Raw genomic sequence first — 20,009 nt, forward strand, 5'->3', positions numbered from 1 at the left:
GGAGAATGTCTTTTAAAAGTGTGTGGTACTTCAGCCAAAGAAAGACTCCCCTGGGAAGAAGGGAATTACTGTGAGTGGAGTGAAGTCAGAGACATCCACTGTATCCCACTCCACTCCCCCAGCAGATGGGAGACAAGGAGAGGAGAGGAGTAAGGGAAGAAGGAGAGGGAGACAGAAAGGGGCTGGGTGGCAGGTGCTGGGGAGAAGAGAGATGAGAAATGCCCAGGAGAAGCAAAATGAAAGAGAGAAAATGGATGAGGGGTTTCTACAGTGCTGCTAAATCGTAAGCCTTTATTAAATTGAGATAGGGCAATATTTGAGTGTTTTAAAGTAATATACCCCTTTGGATGTTGGGTGTGAACGGGTAGGGAAAGGTGGAGGAAGGGAGTGCTTTGAAGCCTTGCAGAGAGGATGTGGCTAGGGGTGTGCCAAGGGGCTCTGAGCACACACTTTGCTGACATTATTATCTTTCTTAACACTGAAGGTTTAGAGGTAATCATTCCTATGGAGGATGTTTCCTGTCCGGAGCTAAGACAGTGGGTACCCTTAAGGTTTGTAACTGAAGCCTGCAACCACTTTTAAATGCCTGAAACTATCCAAGTGGGTAGTTTGATTTATAAGACATTCATTTTGTTGAACTTAGAAAAGGTGGGGAATTACTAAACCCTCTCTCCATCACAAAGCCTCAAGTGTTTGCTGCTAATTGTGCAACTCCAGTTCTGCTTCTTCTAATTAACTAGTCTCGTGTTTTTGAAGCTTAGCGTTACAACTAGGAATGGATCATAATATCAATTTATTAGGTCTGGACCAGCAGTTGAAAACATGAAATAGAAGAGAGTACAATAGAAAATTGAGTGTTTTACAAAACGGACACCAAATCTTAATGTCAAATGTATCACTTAATGTGGGTCATGATGAAAAAAGTCTGCTTTAATAATTCTGGAGGCCCTAGGAATGTACATTTTAAACCATTTACCAGGGATTCTGATGAAAGTGGTTCATAGGGCCATACTTTAAAAAACACTTAGCTCCCCGCCCCCCAAAATGCTATTGGTTTAATCTCCTGCAAGAGATGCTGTTTCCAAATGTTGAATCAGATGCAGTAAAAGCATCAGTCATTGACTTAACTTTTAAAATACTACTGTTTATAGAACTTGATGGTCTGTTAGGCCCTGAGGCTGACGTCCTGGCAAAGCTGGAGAGCCAAGTGTATGTATTTCACTTTAGTGATATGGAGAGACAGTAGATTATCTGTAATAACTCTTTAAGTTAGAATAAAACGAGTGAAAATACTCTTTTCTGGACAAGTTTTAGTTTAAGCTTTTGAGATCTTTAAGTTTTTGAGGTCTTTGGAACCTTACTTTACTGAACTTTTCCTTTCATATTTTATGCCTCACGGTCCCCATATGCATGCTTTTAATTACTTTCAGAGGTTTGCAAAGACAGAAGTAATCTCTTCTGGTGGCAGCCACACTGCTGTGATACACAATCAGATTAAGCTTCTTAGTTGACCAGGGCTTGGGACTGGCTAACCAAAGAAGAAAAAGGCTGAGAACTTCAGCACTGTCCAAAATATCAGGATTTTGAAGACCAGCCATCCAGGGTACAGAGTGTGGCTCCCATGAAATGCGTGTGGCCCGTGAAAGCCTTTGAATACGCCAAGCACAGCATTTTTAGGTACAACAAAGCCAGCCTGCAAGCACAATGCAACACTGGTTGCAGTTTTCGGTTCCCTGGATAATTTAGGTTGTCTGAGTGTCAACAATTGGAACTTATAGATCGTAGCCAGAACTGAAGCTCTCAAATCACGCTTTTGATCCATGATTAATTTAACTTGTGACTTAGTACTATGCTTTCTAAGCTTTCACAGGATAAGTACAGGTCTGTCTGAGCAGATTTTGGTCACTGGCCTAAGGTGGGATGAACAGCCAAGTATTGTGTAGGAATCCATGCAGGAGGAGGGATGCTAGCTCATCAAACAGAATTAACCACAGCAACAACCTGGCCTAGTGCTGAGTGGAGAAATTAGTCACATGTATAAATAGAATGAGATGATGAGTCTCAGTCAGTGTTCTAGGCCCCCGCAAACACTGATTTCCAGAATCTGAGCAGGATTATTATTGGAACCTCCATTTTAGGAACTGAGGCTACAGTTTTGACTATTTTCGTTCTAACAGTTAATACGGGGAGCAAAACTTCCCTCAGTAGAAAACACCGGAAAACGTCCGTACTAATTGCTGGGCTCCAGGACTGCTATGGGTTGGGTGGGTCGTACTTGCCGGATAAGGAGCAGTGGTTTGAGGGCGGCAGGACTGAGTAAGCCCTGACTGAGCGTTGCCCCAGGAGGCTTGAAGTCACAGGATCCATGCAACATTTTCCTCCTTGTGCCGACAGCTGACATGCTTCCTCCTGGAATGCTGTTTGCGAAATGGTGGGGATGAACTGGTATAGTATTCATATCCCATCTTATAGAAGTGGCTTGGAGAAGTGAAATGTCACTAGTGTATTTGGAGAGTAGATCTGAGCCTACACCCACCTCTTCTGACTCTTTTTACCCTGTTGTTTCTTGCCCGTGCCCCATGACACCTGTGTTGAATACTTATTCTTCTTGTTGGTTCTCCTGGACTAGCCTGGTCTGAGGCCAGGATCCCCACATTGAGCTATGCTGCGGCCCTCCCAGGGGGCCCTTCACTCCTGTATGCTGGTAGAAATTCCCTGGGATCTGATGGTTGTGCCCTGGGTTACCGTGGCACCTAGGGATGTGTCTGCCACCACCGAGGCCAAGTTTTTCAGTGCCTCCCTTTGGATATCCCATTCTAAAGCTGACCTCTTTAGTCCTGGGAGTCAGAGATCCTTCTCTCAGGGACAGCATGCCCATCAGCGTGCTCATGATATTGACGCGTATAAGCCAGAATGCAATTCATTAATCAAAAATGAGAATGATGTTTGCCGAGGGGAATAGACACATATTCTTTAGCCAGCATATTTTTTTCCTCTGTGGATGAGTCATGGTGAAAGCAAAAGCATGGAACCACTTGGGGGGGTGGGGGGGACCAATTTGGGGGAGGGAATACGTTTAACAGAGTAATTTCCAGCTAGTCATATTTTTTGCTGTTTCTCCTGCCCCATGTATTAATACCAACTAAGTGAACCAGAGACTGGAGTTCTTAACCAGGATGGTTTCTCCCTTGGGTGATGCTGAGGCTACTGATTCTCTTCTTTTGCTTCCTGCAGGCTGTTGCCCATTCTACATTGACCATTTATATCAGGCAGTCTCAACCTTGGCACTGTTGACATTGATTATCCAGAGGCTGGATAATCCTTTGTCGAGGCGAGGGGGTGCCCTGTGCATTGTAGGAAGTTTACTAGCTTCTCTGGCCTCTACCCACCAGATGCCAGTAACAGCACCCAGTCGCGATAACCAAATATGTCTCCAGACGTTGCCAACTGCTAACCTCCTTCTCCTAGTAAGAACCACAGTTTTTTGTGTTTTTTTTTGTGGTACGCGGGCCTCCCACTGTTGTGGCCTCTCCCGTTGCGGAGCACAGGCTCCAGACGCGCAGGGCCAGCGGCCATGGCTCACGGGCCCAGCCGCTCTGCGGCATGTGGGATCCTCCCGGACCGGGGCACGAACCCGTGTCCCCTGCATCGGCAGGCGAACTCTCAACCACTGCGCCACCAGGGAAGCCCCACAGTTTTGTTTTCTTGCGTAAATTAGTTCAACTGTGGGCTATCAGACATGCTAGGCTTTTGACAGCAGTTATAAGTGCCCCAGTTTTCTATTTACTGGTTATCCCTTTGCCCTAAGGTGGTTTATTCACAGATGGGTGGTCTCGTCCTTTATGTTCATTTATTTCCTCTACTTCTCCAAATTTTCTCTCTAGCTTCCTCTCCTCCTAAAATTGCAATTGTCTCCCTAACCCAAAGTGCTTTCAATTCTGAATTTCATGTGTATTTCTTCCTGGCACCCTCTGGTTGAAAAAAACTGTAGCTGGTGACTTTATGCCTCAGTTTCCTCACAGGGTCTTGAATTCTGGCCCCTGGTTACTGTGTTAGCTATAACGTCCACGTAAGCGAATAAGATAAATGAAATGAGGGAGGTGGTCGCAAAGCTCAGCTGGGCTCGTTCAGAGGTCTCTGTCACCAGATTAAGGAAATGTCTGCTTGGAAATGAGTTAACAGGGTGAAATGCCTCCTCCGCTGGTAAAATACGCCTTGGCTAGTTGAGTAGTAATAAATATTGATGTTCCATTAGCATGACCAGGACATCGCTTTAAGGTATTGCTATATGTAGAGTCCTTTTCCACTCTGTCCATTAGATTTCTGTCCTAATCTTGCCACATTTGTTTTCTTATGTAATTATCTGTCAACCTGTTATTTACCTTCGCTGTCGGGCTGCTGTAGCAGAGTAGCATCTAGGGGCTTAAGGGATGGAGAGAGATTGTCCAGCCTGTGTACTAGCTTGTCTCCCCAAGGCAGTCGCCTTCTTATAAGTCACAGCCCTACAGTAAACCTCCACCCTTCCTTCCGCCCTTTGTGCCTTTTTTTTTTTTTTTTTTTTTTTTTTTAGCTTGAGATTGCGTTTAGAAAGCCAGCGTTTTGTGCTGGGGGTTCTGTGGCTGAGCAGTCCTGGATGAGCTATATTTTCCAGGCTGCTACACACAATTACCCTTAATTTCGAAGCATAGTGCATTTCAAAATAATTTTTTTTTCTGTTTTCGGGCTCTTTAAACCAGATGCAGAGCCACAGCTGGCTTTGCCCTTGCCCACCAGAAGGCATGTGGCTTGGGAGGTAGAACCAGTGGAGGGACTTTGGTTAGATTGCGTATTTTTGGCTGAGTGAAGAGTGAATTCCAATAACACTCAGTAAGGCTGATTTTTACTTGACTCCTGCCCACCCTCACCACTGCCCCACCCCATCATTTTCACAGCATTTTTATAGTGGAACATGTGACCTAGTTATTCCAACTGTGGGCCATTCATAGGAAGTGACCAAGTATTCAAAAATTTCGATTTGGGGGAATAGGACTGATCCTTTCATACACTAAATAGTAAGTGTGTACTGTGTATGTATGTGTACGTGTGAGAAAGACCCCCCCCCCCCCACACACATATATCCATGTACCTCTCCCAATATTGAAAGGTCTTTAGGAGCAAAGAAACTATTATATCACCTGCTAAATCCTATTTTCTCCAGTGCTTATCACTTTTATAGCAAGTCAGTATAAATCACATTAAATCAAAACTTTTCTCAAGGAATGAATATATTTCCATCATCCTTAGACTTACTTTACTGCCAAGAAGTGAGTTCAACTCGTTAGAACTACTTTCTCAATTACTGTCCATTCTTTGAGAGTTTTGAGAAACATTTGCCTGGATTAATATGAGAGAAGCACAATAAAGATTTATTTATTAATTGTAGTATATTTTTAAAATGTGTGCCATATACTTAAATATGCATATAAATATTATTAAATTGAAATACTGTTGGGCTTACAGTACCCATCATAATACTTCACTCATTCATTCATTCATTCATTCTGCAGCCATTTTGATCGCATTTTATGTCCTGTAGTCAAGTCTCTTGCTGGTCATTATAAGACCTGCTTCATATGAGCAGTGTGGTGAGCGGGGCTGGAGGGGAAACAGATCCATTAATAGATAGCCATTATAGAGTGTGATAAATACGTGTTTACAATGTGTGCAGATCACAGAGGAAGGAGCTCACAATGAAGTGACTTTGAGAAGTATCTGGAAAGCTGAGTGTTAAAAGAAAGAACCTGGTAAGACCAGGGAATACAGCCATCAGGGTAGTGGGAGAATGTTTGAGAGAGGCCTTGTGTCAACTCTTCTGGGAGCTGGGCATTTGGATTGAGCGGAAAGGAGTGCTAAAGGATTTTAGGCAAGAAAAGACACAGTTGGAATTCAGTAAGAAATCTAAGTCCCAAGGCCACATGGAAGATAGATGAGATGGTACAGCAGGAGGGAGGTGCCAAGGAAAGATGGAAGCTGTAAGCCCTTTCCTTCTAGGCCTACCCGAATAAACACACAATCTTGGTCAAATGAATAAATAAAGCAGTGTGTTTGCTGTGTAAATGCAACTCCATCTTCAAGTCTGAGTAGTGGGCCAAAACTCTTCCTTTAAAGAGACAACTTCCAGAGGTCCAACGCCCCCCCCCCCGGTTGGATTCAAGCCAAAAGGAAAGGATATTGTTGTTGATGAAAAAAAGATTTGCTGACTGAATGGATTTGGGGGAAAAAGGGAAAAGTCTTTGAGGTGTAAAGCTAAGTAAATACATACTTGTTGGTTGAGGATTCAAATTATCTTTTGGACTCTCTTGGCTGGTTGACTTGGTGTATGTTAATTACCTTTCTCAGCCTCAGTTTTTTTTTTTTAAGAAGATGTTGGGGGTAGGAGTTTATTAATTTATTTATATTTATTTTTGCTGCGTTGGGTCTTCGTTTCTGTGTGAGGGCTTTCTCTAGTTGTGGCAAGCGGGGGCCACTCTTCATCGCGGTGCGCGGGCCTCTCACTATCGCGGCCTCTCTTGTTGCGGAGCACAGGCTCCAGACGCGCAGGCTCAGTAGTTGTGGCTCATGGGCCTAGTTGCTCCGTGGCATGTGGGATCCTCCCAGACCAGGGCTTGAACCCATGTCCCCTGCATTAGCAGGCAGATTCTCAACCACTGCACCACCAGGGAAGCCCTCAGCCTCAGTTTTTACACCTTTCAAATGGGTGTACTATAAGTCCCTACCTCTTGGAGTTGCTGAGGTAATTAAATATAATAATAATTGTAAAGTAGGATACCCCGAAAGCATTGGTTTGGACTTGCTATTATTGTTGATGTTATTCGTACTAATTCAGTAGTTTTTATTCAAGTTTTTAATTCAAATATGTTGCTAAAATCATTTAAAGACGTACATTTATTACTTTATCTTCTTTAAGTGGCTTGGGGAATTCCTCCTAAAATCTTGACTAGACTATTAGGTTGATTTGCATATCTTTTCTTCAAGAATACAGCAGAAGTAAACTGCTGAAAAACAGGTCAGGTAAAATTACCATCGACTGTGAATTAAAAGAACTGACATAACGGATCATGTTAGCAGTGTGGGATCCTCCAATAAAACCTCTTGTAAATGGATCTCTATCCCCCATTCATTGACAACTGACCTGGGATTTTACTGTTTTATTATTATTTTACTCTGGGTAGAGAGAATGGAAGTTGCTAATTGGGGGTCTTGCCCTTTCCTTGAATCCAGCCTTCTGGGGGCTGTTTGTACTTGTCCAGCGTGGATTGGAGCCCAGTGAGAAACTCCCAGTTTGTGAAACAGTAGTGGAGGAGCATGTGGCAGGACTTTAATTCGGTTGAACTGGGTTTCATATGATTATGTTGTTTGTTAAGGAGTTAGCTCAATGGTTCCAATAACGCTTTGTAAATGTCCCTTTCTGAATCATTTGGAACTTCCTGTGAGTAGGGGACAGTTCAAATGTTCATTGGCAGGTGGGTGGTAGGAAAGTATTAATTTTTCTTCTTTAACCTGAGCCTAGAAATCAGATTAGAAAATATTCTGGAGATGAAAAATAGCAAAATAAAAGTAGGACGTCTATAATCCTGAGTGCACAGACCCACTGTAGCTCTGTCATCTCAGCATGATTAACTGTACCAACTTTCTCTTTCAAAAGTGCCCCAGGTTGGACCATTTGTTTTATGGCCACCTAAGTAGAAGCCACCTGTTTCCATTTCTACTCATTCTGTCTGGCTGTTGCCAGTTTGTTTGAATACCTTTTCTACTTTCTGTTCCTTCAGGAAGGCAACAACTAGCTGACAGGCTCACCAGCTCATTAAGCAGAGGCTCATGTACCCGCCACTTGGTAATGGCTTTTATGGAGTGTGTCGAAAAAAAAAAATAAACCTCAGTGTAGACACTAAACTGCCATGAAGTATGGGTGTAGGAGAGAAATGTGCCGAATGAAAACTACTTCTCCAAGCTTGTGCTTCGAAAAGTATAGTCCCCGCACCTCCTGTTACTATAGTCATGAAAAGTCACTTATCAATCACTATAATCAAATCTTGTTTGGTACCTGACAAATTATATACTCTCTTCAGTGTACAATAAAAATCTCCGTCACTTTCTCTTCTCCCAGACAGGGTGATAAGTATGGATTTTTCAGCTGCTAGATTGTCAGTTGTGTGACGATGCCTCTTTACTCTATATCAGGATTAGTGCGGAGCTTTAAATAGGATCCAGTGTTAAATAAATGTTTAAAGACCCATAAAAAGATTTTTATGGTGAAATATAGATTTACAGTAAGTCACTGGGGAATTATATCCATACCAAAATATATATCAGATTAAGAGTGAGTCAAACATATTAATTCACCTTGGACCCATTTTACAGATGAGGAAATTTACTTCTCAGGGAGGTTGGCTGCCCAGATCAATGCAAGGCCCAGGGAAATGGTATAATAGCAGTTGTTACGTTGAATTTCACTCTTCTTTCAAAATCGAGGAATTTTCTGCAGCGTACCGAATGCTACTCTCTTTTGCTTCCAAGTCTCCGTCCATTTGTCCAATTCATTTTTGCCTCAGTTGAACCCATTACATTGGAATATTGTGTTCAGCTGGGAACAATTTGCTGTGAGAGCTTTGCTTCAGGAACATGTAAAAGAGCACAGTCAGGGCAGCAAACCATTCATTACCTGAGCCAGGGCCTACTGCCAGCAAGATGGCAGAGAAAAGAGGGCAGTAATGGTTGATTCGTTTATATCCCCGTGAAACATCATTCCACTGTAGTAGAGATTGTGTTGTAATTATGGCCAACTTATTGAGGGCCATTCGAAATCATTCAGATATGCTGCTAACAATTCTAGCATTTGAAAATGCAGTGAAACAGTCTGAGAATTGGCACCTGGAGCTGAGAATGATAAGATGCACGAAGGTGTACACAAATATAAGAAGTAAGTCATCATGGAAACCCCCAGGTCTCTTTTCATTTCAACATATGTCTTTCAGACAATGAATAGGCTTTAGAGTAATTTTTCATAACTAGATCAGTGCAAGGCCCAGAGAAATGGCATAATAGCAGTTTTAATGTTGAACTTCACTCTCCTTTCAAAATGCAGGAATTGCATTAGGAAGAGTTGGGCTCATCCTTTTGAAGTGGTAAGTGCAAAAGAAGGTATCTAGTATCATATGCAGGGGAAGGGAAGCTGCCATAGGACTTAGTCTTCAGGGTGCTGGCGAGACCCTGGAGCTTTTAACTTTTAGGAGAGGGATCCGAGTGTATTTTAAATTCCTGGTGGCTATTGTGGGTCTGCATTTGCCTCCAGTGTTTGCTTTTTAGATACTCTTTAATTCCTTTGTTCATTCACAGATATTTAATGAGCACCAGCTATGTTCCATGGGTGTGCTAGGTGATACATAAACAATGGTGGGTTTCCTTCCTAGGGAAGAAAACAAAATAGTCCTTTAGCTGATGTCATGGTCTACTTAGACACCGGTGGAGGAAATGTACATTACTCAAAGGATTGCACAAATAAATGTGACATTTAAACTGTGCCAGGGGCTGTGGGGGAAAGGGCTGATGCTGGGAGAGCCTACAGCAGGGGGATTTATATAGTCAGGGAGATCTGGGAAGAGGAAGAATGGATTTTACTGGGGAAAGAAGAGTCCCTGTGGGTGGCTAGTGTGTGTGAAGGTCATGTGAAGGGCGGACTTGGATATTGAAGGAACTGAAGACCAGAACGTTGGGCAGGGGACACTCCAGGCCTGGATTAGGCTGAGGAGGTGGGCTTGTTGGGACCACGGCTCTGGGCCTTTACCAAAAGATCAATGAGAAATCACTGAAGTGTTTATCCAGGGGAGTGATGTGACCACATTTACGTTTTGCAGAGATCTTTCTGACTTCAGTGTGTAACTTTTACATCATTTAAAACCGGTTACAATGTGACTGCACCATTACTACTTTTAGAATCTTAACAATTTCTAAAAGAATCAATTTAGCCACTGGTGTCTCCTTCAGATTTTAAAGAGCAATTTAACTGAGTGATTTAGCATGGGTGTTGCAACCACTTAAGGATGATATGGTACCGAGATCTGTGGTTCACAGACTTCAAAATGCCTAAGAATCGCCGGGGACCCAGAAATTGCATTTTAACAAGTCCGTCAGGTAATTCTAATGCAAGTGGTCCTGATCCCACTTTGAGGAGCCTGGCCCTACAAAGTGCTAAGGAGTGAAAGAAGAATTATAAACCTCAAGGTAGGACATTATCAGGCAGCCAGTAACGGATGGATCCTCTCTACTGCCTGGGTTTTAACTTGGACCTGTTCTCCCCACACTGGCAGGATATTCTTGCAGTGCACCTGAAATGGATTCTAAATCCTTTGAGTTTCTTCTAATTTATTTCCTAATCCTTTCATATGCAGCTGTTTTGTCAGACCCGTGGCTTACTACTTCTACGTCTCTGATATTTTAGTTTTCATTTTGTAGCCATTTCATAAGAATCTTCTTATGTAAGTGCCGAAGGAAGCCACGAGGCAGGGAGGTAGTGGGGAAGCCTGACCCAACGAGGAGGGTGGTGAGAAGCCCCTCCGTGGATTTCGCTTACTTCGCCCTCCGAAGCAGGAGACTGAGCACATTGTGCTCAGAGGGAGAGACCAGACCATGGTTGCCACAATGTGGAATTGTTTCCAGGGACGTAAAGGGCCAGGGATACAGGAGGATTACTTTGGTGGGGAGGGCGTCTCCTTTAAAGCTATTCTCTAGTGCCCTCTTAAAATTCTGCTCAGAAACCGATCATGAGGAAGAGAGTGGGCTCATGGCTGTTCCCCAGGGAGTGTAAGAGCCCAGAATTCCTTCGCAAGTGAAATCAGGTTGAAATGAACATTAAGAGTAAACTTAGGACAGAAAAGTCACAGAAAAGGCATCAGGCAATTGGTGGCGAGAAGAGAGAATGAAGTGCCCTGAACCCACATCTCCCCCTGGTCAACATGACACATCTCAGTAGTCACCTCCTCAGGGAGCCTTCCTTGATTTCCTGGTATCCCCTCCTGGGACACGCAGAGTGCTTCCCTCTGCTGGCATTTATCCTGCCTCTTGTGCCTCTTTACGCTCTGCTTCCTTCTTTGTTCCTGAGTAGACTGGAGGTCCTGAGGGCAGATATTCCCAGTGCTGAGGCCACAACAGGTGCTCAGTCAGTGCTTGCAGGGAGAAGCACTAGGGTACGTGTATGTGCGCACTGCGTCCTTTTGGAAGAGCCCTTTAAAATGGCTTCTTTGCCCCGAGTCCGGGCCGCAGGGCCACGTGGCTCGGGGATGGCTGGCATGTAACTCTCATTGCACTCAGTTTTGCTGAAGACCAGTCCTGCCTGAGGTCACTGTGATGGAGGCGGGGCCCAGACCATATGTCAGATGTGGAAGACAAACGGCCGCTGGCCTTGCAGTGCCCTAATCCTGTGGTGGCAGTGGTTACTGCTTCACTGTCATTCCCCTGGACCCTGCGTGTAATGAACACTCCAGAGGAGGACACCAACGTTGTCATCACATTACTGTCTGCAGAAGTATTTATACCTCATGTGTCTGCTTGTAATTCTCTCCTAGTCACCAAAAAATCCTATGGGGCAGAGATATTAGAAGAGCATAAGCTGGAAGAATGTAGAAAACATTTCTTGGCTTAAACCCTGAAACTTCTACCCCCTCTGTGCCTTTATCCACAGTTCAGCCAATGTTGAATCTGGAGAATATGTTTCTCTCTTCCTTCCTCCCAAGGCCTGTGGGCGACCAGGCATTCATGACACAAACTGGGGCTGGGATCCTTACCACATACGTGGTTGCCTACATTTTATTTATTATATTCTAAGAGCACTGTGACCTTTATAATTTATGTTTCTAGGCTAAAATTGCACATTATTTTTCTAGCAGCTATCAAAGGTTTCAGCTAGCAATTGAAACTTGATAAGTGTCGTGGCTCTTCATTGCTGGAACCATTTATCCTGATGTTCAAGTGCTGAGCTGAGCCCATTACTTTTAAGCCAAACAGAACACACACTGTAAACCCCAAACTTAGCATTCTGAGTTCACGCTGGAAGTGGAGCATATTTGGGCCTTTGGAGCCACATTCTCAGACCTTCCGCAGCCCTTTCCTCCTTCAATTAAAGAACCAAACGACTCCTTGCTTCCCCAGCGTGGGGATCATGCCAGTTGCTGAGTATGTCTATTCCGATTATGTATTCTGGAGCTGGGGAAATAACCACAGGATGGGTTTGGGGACCCACTGCAAGATGGATCTGAGCTGAAACCCCATTGATCACTTGAATTCCATAAGCACTTTCTCTGACTGGTGGGCCACCAGGGACATTTGGGGTCTCCTGGAACTAGTGTCAGTTCAGAGGCTGTGACCAGTAATCCCCCAAAGGTTTGATTATTTCCTATTCCCCACTGCACAGTCTCCTTAGTAAAAGGCTGCCAGTCCCTTTGGGGGAAGACTGGGAGAAAGATTAACAGTATAGATTTTCGGCAATGTACCAGGGTCCTTCCTCAAGGGGGCCCGGCCTCCCCTTCGGTTAAGGGATTTTGGGTCTATAAAGTGGTTCAAGTTGGGGAATTGATGGAGGGGCCACGACTCTGTTTTTATGGTTCATGTCAGACTTTCATTCACTTGACCTAGAGCTCTTCTGCTTCTACAGATCCAGTAAGAATGTAGTAGGCTTCCTGTATATGTCACTTGTAGAAACACCATGATTAACTAGCTAACACCATAGGCCTGTGCGAACCCGGCTGTTCTGATTGCCGCTTTGACTCTGCTGTCTGTATGGGAACCACGCCACACTAGAAGGTACTTAAATAGAACCCTTGACTGGCTGGAGGCCTGACGCCCTCGCTCCCTTAGACACTTTGCTGAGCTGCCTTGGGGGAGTGACAGAGGCAGGATCTCCACAGCTAAACAGATGGAGTTTGAAATGACTCATTCTCTACTTGCTGTGGGCAAATTCATTAAGCTCTCATAGCTTCCATTTCCTCTTGTATAAATGGGAATGGTGTCCATGTAATGCCACGATAAAATGAAACATGTTGCCAAGGAACAGAGTTCCTTGGCTCCAGCGGGTGTGCAACAGATGTGAAAGGATGTATACGTTTTGAACCTCTCCTCCAAGATTGTGTGTTCAAGACCAACAGTTGGTTAGAAGGGATGGAATTAGGAATCACAAATGAACTCACAAGATACACCATTCCTGTATCTTTCCACACCCTTCAGGTTCGCTGACTCTGAAACACGTGCTCGAGTTTAACTTTTGTAGAAAAAAAAAATGCCATTTCATTAGAATAGGTTATGTCTACAAGAAAATTTCATGATGTTTTCTGTTCTTTGCATTATGACTTTTTAAAGTTCACTGTGTTTTCCACTACCAGAATTGATTCCTGCATCTTATTTTTCTCTCTTTAGAGAAAATAAGGTCCCTAGGACAGGTGACCTTCTCAGTACTTCCCTGATGCTATGCAGAGTCCTGTTTGTGGACCCCATTTGTGGACTTCATTCATTGACTCATTCTTTAGACACTCGATGCCAGGGAAGTGGTGATACACAGGGACTGACTTTCTTCCCTTTGGGGGGCAGGAGGCAGTCATGGACACACCAGTAACGCAGTGTGGCTGGTACTCTCATGCAGGCACCAACCACTGTCGCTATTGGTCAACGTCCTGCTTCATGGAAGATGTTGTACGTCATGAGCTCTGCAGGCTCTGGTGGTCCAGGCATGGAATTCAGGGTCAAGTGGCCAGAGTCTTGGTCCCGGGGCTGAACTGACTTTAATCTGTGCCTACCTTGATGGCCTCAGTTTTCTTAGCTGTATAATATGGAGGAAGGGGGCTAGATGTAATCAATGGGTCCCAATCAGAAATCTCTGGATCAGTCAACTGCTTCAGAATCATCTCAGTAGTTACAAAGAATTAGAATCTGGGCCCTCAACACCAGAAATTCTGATTCTGGGTGAGTTCTGGAATCCGTATTTATACAAAGACTTCCTGCCCTAGCCAGTTGTGCTATGAAGCCCCTTTGGGGAATCCTGGATGACTTCTAGGTGCCTCTTCCCTGTAGTTCTGCTCTTCATCCTTTACAACCTGTTGCCCTCTTAAATGTCTCCTGCAGAAAGCCTTCTGACCTCTGACTTATTGGTCTCCATAGAGAATTAATTCATGCATCTGTGCAAAAAAAAGGAAGACAGACCTCATCAATTTGTGCTTGTTTACTTTTCTGTCTCTTCTGTTGGCCTGGGGGCTCCTGAGTATAATGAGGGTACCATATTTGTCTTTACATACTCTGTGCCCTGCCCATTGCCTGGCATGTGGAATGTGCCCAAAGGGACATTTTAAAGACAGCAAGATGGGAGAGTATGAAACTGAAGATCAGCCCTTCTCTCTGCCTGTTAGCACTTCTGGGAAAGGTTTAAGAGACGTTTCGAACAAATCGCTCCAACAGGTTTGCCATTGCCCATTGAGTTGGTTAATGTATGCTGGCCCCTTCCTTTCAAATATCTGACTGTTACAGAGGTAACTGTATTCCATCCTGTAGCCTTGAGACCCCCAGGATGGATGTGGAATCACTGAGAGAAGTGGGAGGAGGAAGGCAAGTTGGAAATTAACAGTTTAAACTCAGGGGTTTTGCAAATGCAAGTACTTCCAATATATGACTTGGCATTCCCTCTGTATGCCTGCTCCCTTCCCCAATTGAAAAAGACAACCGACAGTATGTGTGCCCAAATCATCCTCTGGACGGAACAGAGTCACACTGAGAAAAGGAAAGTTGCTTTCCTGGTTGCCCTCCCACTCACAGAGTTCTGGGTGGCGCCACCCCACACTGTTTGCATCAGTGAGCTACACACACTGCCAAGACTGTCTTAAATTTAAACACATTCTCAGGAGGATGAAGAAAGCCTGAAGGAAAAAGGTAGCACTCCGCCATAGAGGTGCGTAAGCACTGTACATTGTATGTTTTACTTCTGCTTTTGGGTTAAGGACAGAACATTAATTGAAAAGGAAAAAGCTCATCTTCTGAGCAGCAATTAATGTGTGTATTGCTGTCCTTTCATCTGTTGAGTCTTTGAATTTTTGAAAACATAAAGACTGAAAATTATTTCCTAGGGGTCTCTCCAGTGTGCCTTCTCACTTAATTGTTTTGATCTTTAGGCTACATGTTGACGTGGGAAAGAACCAGTGTTAAAGAAAGAAATGTCATCGTAAAGTTCTGGTTCCTGATTTGCCGTCCGTGTGACACAGATGTGACAGGGCTCTAAGCGTACACTCTGCTGTTCACTGGTTCTGCCCCACCCCCGTCCGGAGTCGAATGCTCCCATTTAATCAAGGCTGTTAAGAAGCAACATAACTGGATTCATTAGGCTGAGTTCTGAAAGCTCCTCTGAAGAGTTATTTTTGTATTCATCCAATTTTAATATTTGGGGACAGGCTGAACCACTTTCCAGGTGCCAAAAGTGATCGTTCAGTTTTCTTATTAAATACTATTTTAGATTCAAAATTATTATTATTTTTTTTGTGGACTGCTTTGTGCCTTTGACCCGGTTCTCTTTTCCCTGGGATGTGTGTCCTGAGAGGATGAGGTTTATGATATTAGTAATACCTGAAATATTAATCCCTTTCAAGTGAAATCACTGCCCCACCCTCCTCCAACGCACACACAAACACACACACACACACCCTCCCTTCCCAAACATGCATCTTTCATGTTGCTAAACTGTCTTTGGAGCATGTATGGGGAAAACTGATTTTTATCCTCTTTTCAGAACGAGAAAGAATATACAGAGGCCTTGTGAGACAGAGCTGGAGTAACCAAGGTCTCTGAATTGGCAAACCTGGGCACTGTTGTCTTTACTGTTCCTTTTAAGCAGGACTTTCGTGCTCCTGGATGATGTGCCAGGAAGGAGGACCACAGGCCTTGCAAGAATGAGTGAGTGTGCCATTCACAGAAGTGGGGAAGCTGTCAGCAGCCATTTCCTCTAACTATAATTTGCTACAGCCTGGAAATGAATAAGCGACAGCTATTAAAAGGGCTTTAGAATGATTGTAGTTAAAAGTAAAGATATTATAGACTACCACTTATACTTGTCTCTACTCATGGAAGGGCTGGATATTGGGGCCCATAAAATGTTTACAAAATAGTATCCTTGGCCTTTTCTATTTATGACCAGTCTACAAGACTCTTTATGTCTTTTTCCATTTCATAGTGGCTTTGGTTTTGCTGATGTCTGAAGGAGGGTGACATTACACTGGAGGGAGCTGTGACACATTTTCAGCATTGGTTTCTGCCAACCTGGAGTGAGGTGACTGGGGGTTATTTCATCTGAGTGTTAGAGTTCTTCAACATGTGCTTTTTCTGGGGGTGGGATGAGGGTAGAGCAGGTGCTCTTGTTCTTGGCTGGGTGTTGTTATGCCTGTTATATGCTTTTTGTGAGTTTCAGTTTTGGAATTCGAAAAAGTCTTAGCCCGAAACATATCTTAAAAATGTCTCCCCACCTCTCAGCTAATGTAGCACATCCTAGAGATGCCATTTTTTTCCTTGTGAATTGAACTAGAGGATCGTTGTCCATTTTGACAAGCCATTTTGTTCCAAATAAGTACACACGTTAATTTGCTTGACAGAGGAAAAGAGTACATGTATCTGAACTTGGGAGAGAATTCTGAAGGTCATTCTTGCTTTGGAAAGTCCCAGGCAACTCCATGCCCTTTGTCATCTCTGATTTCCTGCTGTTAAATGATTCGAATCGAGTTTCTAAAAAGGATCCCTTCAATGGTCTGAACCATGATGCTTCCTTGCTGGCTGGGTGGTGGTTGGCATTTGCCAAGCTTTGTTTGTGATTTTTCAGGAGAGATGATAGCTCATCTTTTACTGAAAGGATCTTGGAGATCCTGAGTTACTACATCCCAGTGTGTGGTGTTGAAGTTGATTTAGGTATTAATGCTGGCTTTTGAAAGGTATTTAAATAATTGTTCATCCATTTTAATGCATATTGGAAAAAGGTAACAAGCGCATCAAATATATGATTTCACAGATTTTCATGCATAGGGTGAGACTAAGGGGAAATAATTTTAAGAGAATATTAAGTAAAATAGGGCTGGAAAATAGTCTTTGAAGAGCTAGAGTTTGGGAAATGCTGATATAATCCAAAGTCTGCCTTTTGCCAGTGATAAGGCTAGATAGGGACCAACATGCCAAAGTCTGCTTAGTGGTGGTGACTTTGGGACAGAAATCCAAACAGTGTGTTACACTAGTGAATAATAACAAGGACAGCTAACCTTTATTGAGTGTTTACTGTGTGTGATGCAAAGTGATTTATACACATTATCTCACTTAATTCTCACTACAGTCCTTTGAGTTAACTACTATTGATATTCTTATTTTATAGATAAGAAAACTAAAAGTTTAGAGAGGGTGAATAGCTTGCCCAAGGTCATAGAGCCAGAAGGAGGCAGAACCGAAGAGAAAGATGGACTGATGTCAGCTGATCTTAGGTCAATGAGAATAGTTAACATCAAAGAAGACCTTGAAGAAGGGATCCTTTTGTTAGGAGATTTGAAGACCTGCGGAGCAAATATTTGTTGAGAGCTTAAAAGTGTGCTCAACTGCTGGGCACCAGGCACCAACTGAGACTTGCGGAAACCCTTGTGAATTAAAGGGTTTTGTAGCCTTGTTGGAGTGGGTGACTTTCGTAAGACTTTCTTGGGGAGATTCTCTATGAATTAGCATGTTAAATGCTGAGAAGCCTCCAGTCAGAGATCTGTTTTCTTCTGTAACATGTTGGTTTTCAAACTCAGTTAACCACAGTTTCCCTCTTTCTCCAAATAAAACCTATCACATTTTGTAGAACCATTATTCTGTGGAGCACCCATTTGTGATCTCACCTAATCCTTTTAACTCATTGTACACGTGAGAAATCGGAGGCCCATGACTTGGCCAAAGTCAAAACTAGTTGTTGGCAGAGTTTGTGTCATTAGTTTATTCATTCAATGGATATACATCTAGTGTATGTAACTATAATTGCTATCAATTTTGGTGTGTATTACTCTTCGGTACGTTAAAAACAAAATGTTGCAGAGGTCCCTAGATTGAAGTGAGTCTACTGGTCATCCTTGCTAAAAAGCCAATTCTGAAACCATTGACCTTAGACAGTCCTTAGAAGACAGATTATTTATGAAAGCAGTCATGTTGGAAAATCATCTCTATAGGTTTCTCAGCATTGCTAAATTGTTTCATTGGCTAGAATTATCATATCACATCTGTTTGTTGATTCCTGGGCTTTTGGCCATGTTGCTACAGTGCCAGCATCTCTAAAGCTCTACCCAAATTGCTAATATGGACAGATTCCTGAGTAGGATATAGTTTGTTTAGTTACAATAGAGATGGGACACAGAATCTTATCAGATGGCTAGCCTTTCATAGCTTCTGTTTGGAGGAACTACCTGTGGGTACTGGGCAATGTGTCCATCTGGTGATTTTCTGAACTATACAGCACACTGTGGCCTTGTAAATCTCTGCTCATGAATACTGAAGAGGACTCACGGAGGGATGCATAGCTTCTGTTGCGTCGTACATTTCAAGCATACAAAAAATGGCTGCCCACTGTGGAGTCCACTGGGCTAGAGGTTCTGAGCTGCCCAGGTGGAAGATAAATAAGGTCAACAAACAAATGGCTTTTCCACTTGCATATCTCCTTCTCTAAGGGATTTGAGACTGAGGAAGATCATTTTGCTATGGAGGAAATGATGATCTGGTGCTCATGGCTCTTTACAGTTTGCTTTGTTGTCCTGGGAAAGGGGGAGGTGCCATGCTCTGCATCCCACAGGGGGCTCCCTGCTTCTGAGGGGCCCTCACCCATCAGCTCCACCCACATAGCCCTCAGGAAGCAATACTCCATCTCAAGCAGAGCATTTAATTTAGGAGAAGGGTATCCTGAATTTCAGATAGGGGTATTTTAATGGTTAGAAATGCAACCTCTCTGGTAGAGGACACTTATGATTTAAAAGAAGAGAAACGGAAATAAACCTGACACTGTCTATCAAACTCATTTCTAGGTTTCTCATGGGAAATCTAGGTTTCCCCAAGCAGGTATTTCCCTGAGAAGGAATTGTTTATTTCATTCTACGTGGCTTTATGGATCACAGCATAATCAGACATTTATTTCTGGGCAAAAAAGGCCAAAAAATACTTATATAAAAAGGTTAAGAATTGAGATAGATGTTTTAGAAGTAATATAAAATGGGAAGCTGCAAGTTTTATTTAGCCTCAGAAGTGAAAGCAAAGCTGTAAGAGGTTAGGTAAAGAGACACAAGCTTAATCGTATCTGTACGAGTTTACTGTAGGCTATGAGAGGAATGCCTGACTACATAGAAAAATGACTTGAAGGGAAATGGTGGACTTTTTTCCCTTCCATATTTTTAGGAAATAAGCTGTAATGTGGAAGACATTGGTACAGGTCAAAGAGCATGATACCTGGAGCTTGAAAGAGCCAGGCCTGAATCCCACATTCTCCATTTACTAGATATGGGAATTTAAGCAAGTTATGTGATATTTTTGAATCTCAATTTCTTCAGCTGTAAAATGTAGATAATAATACAGACCTCTAGAGGATGCTATGCAGTGCTTAACAGGCCTGACACATGAGGAGTGCCCAATAAATGGTAGCTTTTATTAGGAGCTATAAATAGGAAAGTATCTAAGTGCTGCCCACCACACCTGGAAAGGAGCTCTGAAATGCTCTCTGGAGGTGCCGTAGACCCTGTGACCTAACTTAGTGTGGCATCATGCTTGTCCAATTTTGTTTGTTTCTAAAGAAATCATATAGTGCATCATTACTGGAACACATTTTAGAGTTTTTACAATCAGTTAACTAATTCTAAAACCCTTTACCTAAATAGGAAGGCAGGTGTTGTCTGCTTCATCTGTCTGTTCGTACACCTGTTTAAGCATTTAAAAATCCACCAAAACATTTAAAGTCATGAAAG

At 43.2% G+C, this 20,009-nt stretch overlaps 1 protein-coding gene across 5 annotated transcripts in view; it reads left to right on the plus strand.

Moving 5' to 3' along the window:
• Nucleotides 1-20,009, plus strand: part of ELMO1 (engulfment and cell motility 1) — a 548,623-nt gene that overhangs the window by 2,941 nt on the left and 525,673 nt on the right. The window lies entirely within an intron of this gene.

This window comes from Lagenorhynchus albirostris, chromosome 8, assembly GCF_949774975.1.
Source record: "Lagenorhynchus albirostris chromosome 8, mLagAlb1.1, whole genome shotgun sequence".
Lineage (NCBI taxonomy): Eukaryota > Metazoa > Chordata > Mammalia > Artiodactyla > Delphinidae > Lagenorhynchus > Lagenorhynchus albirostris.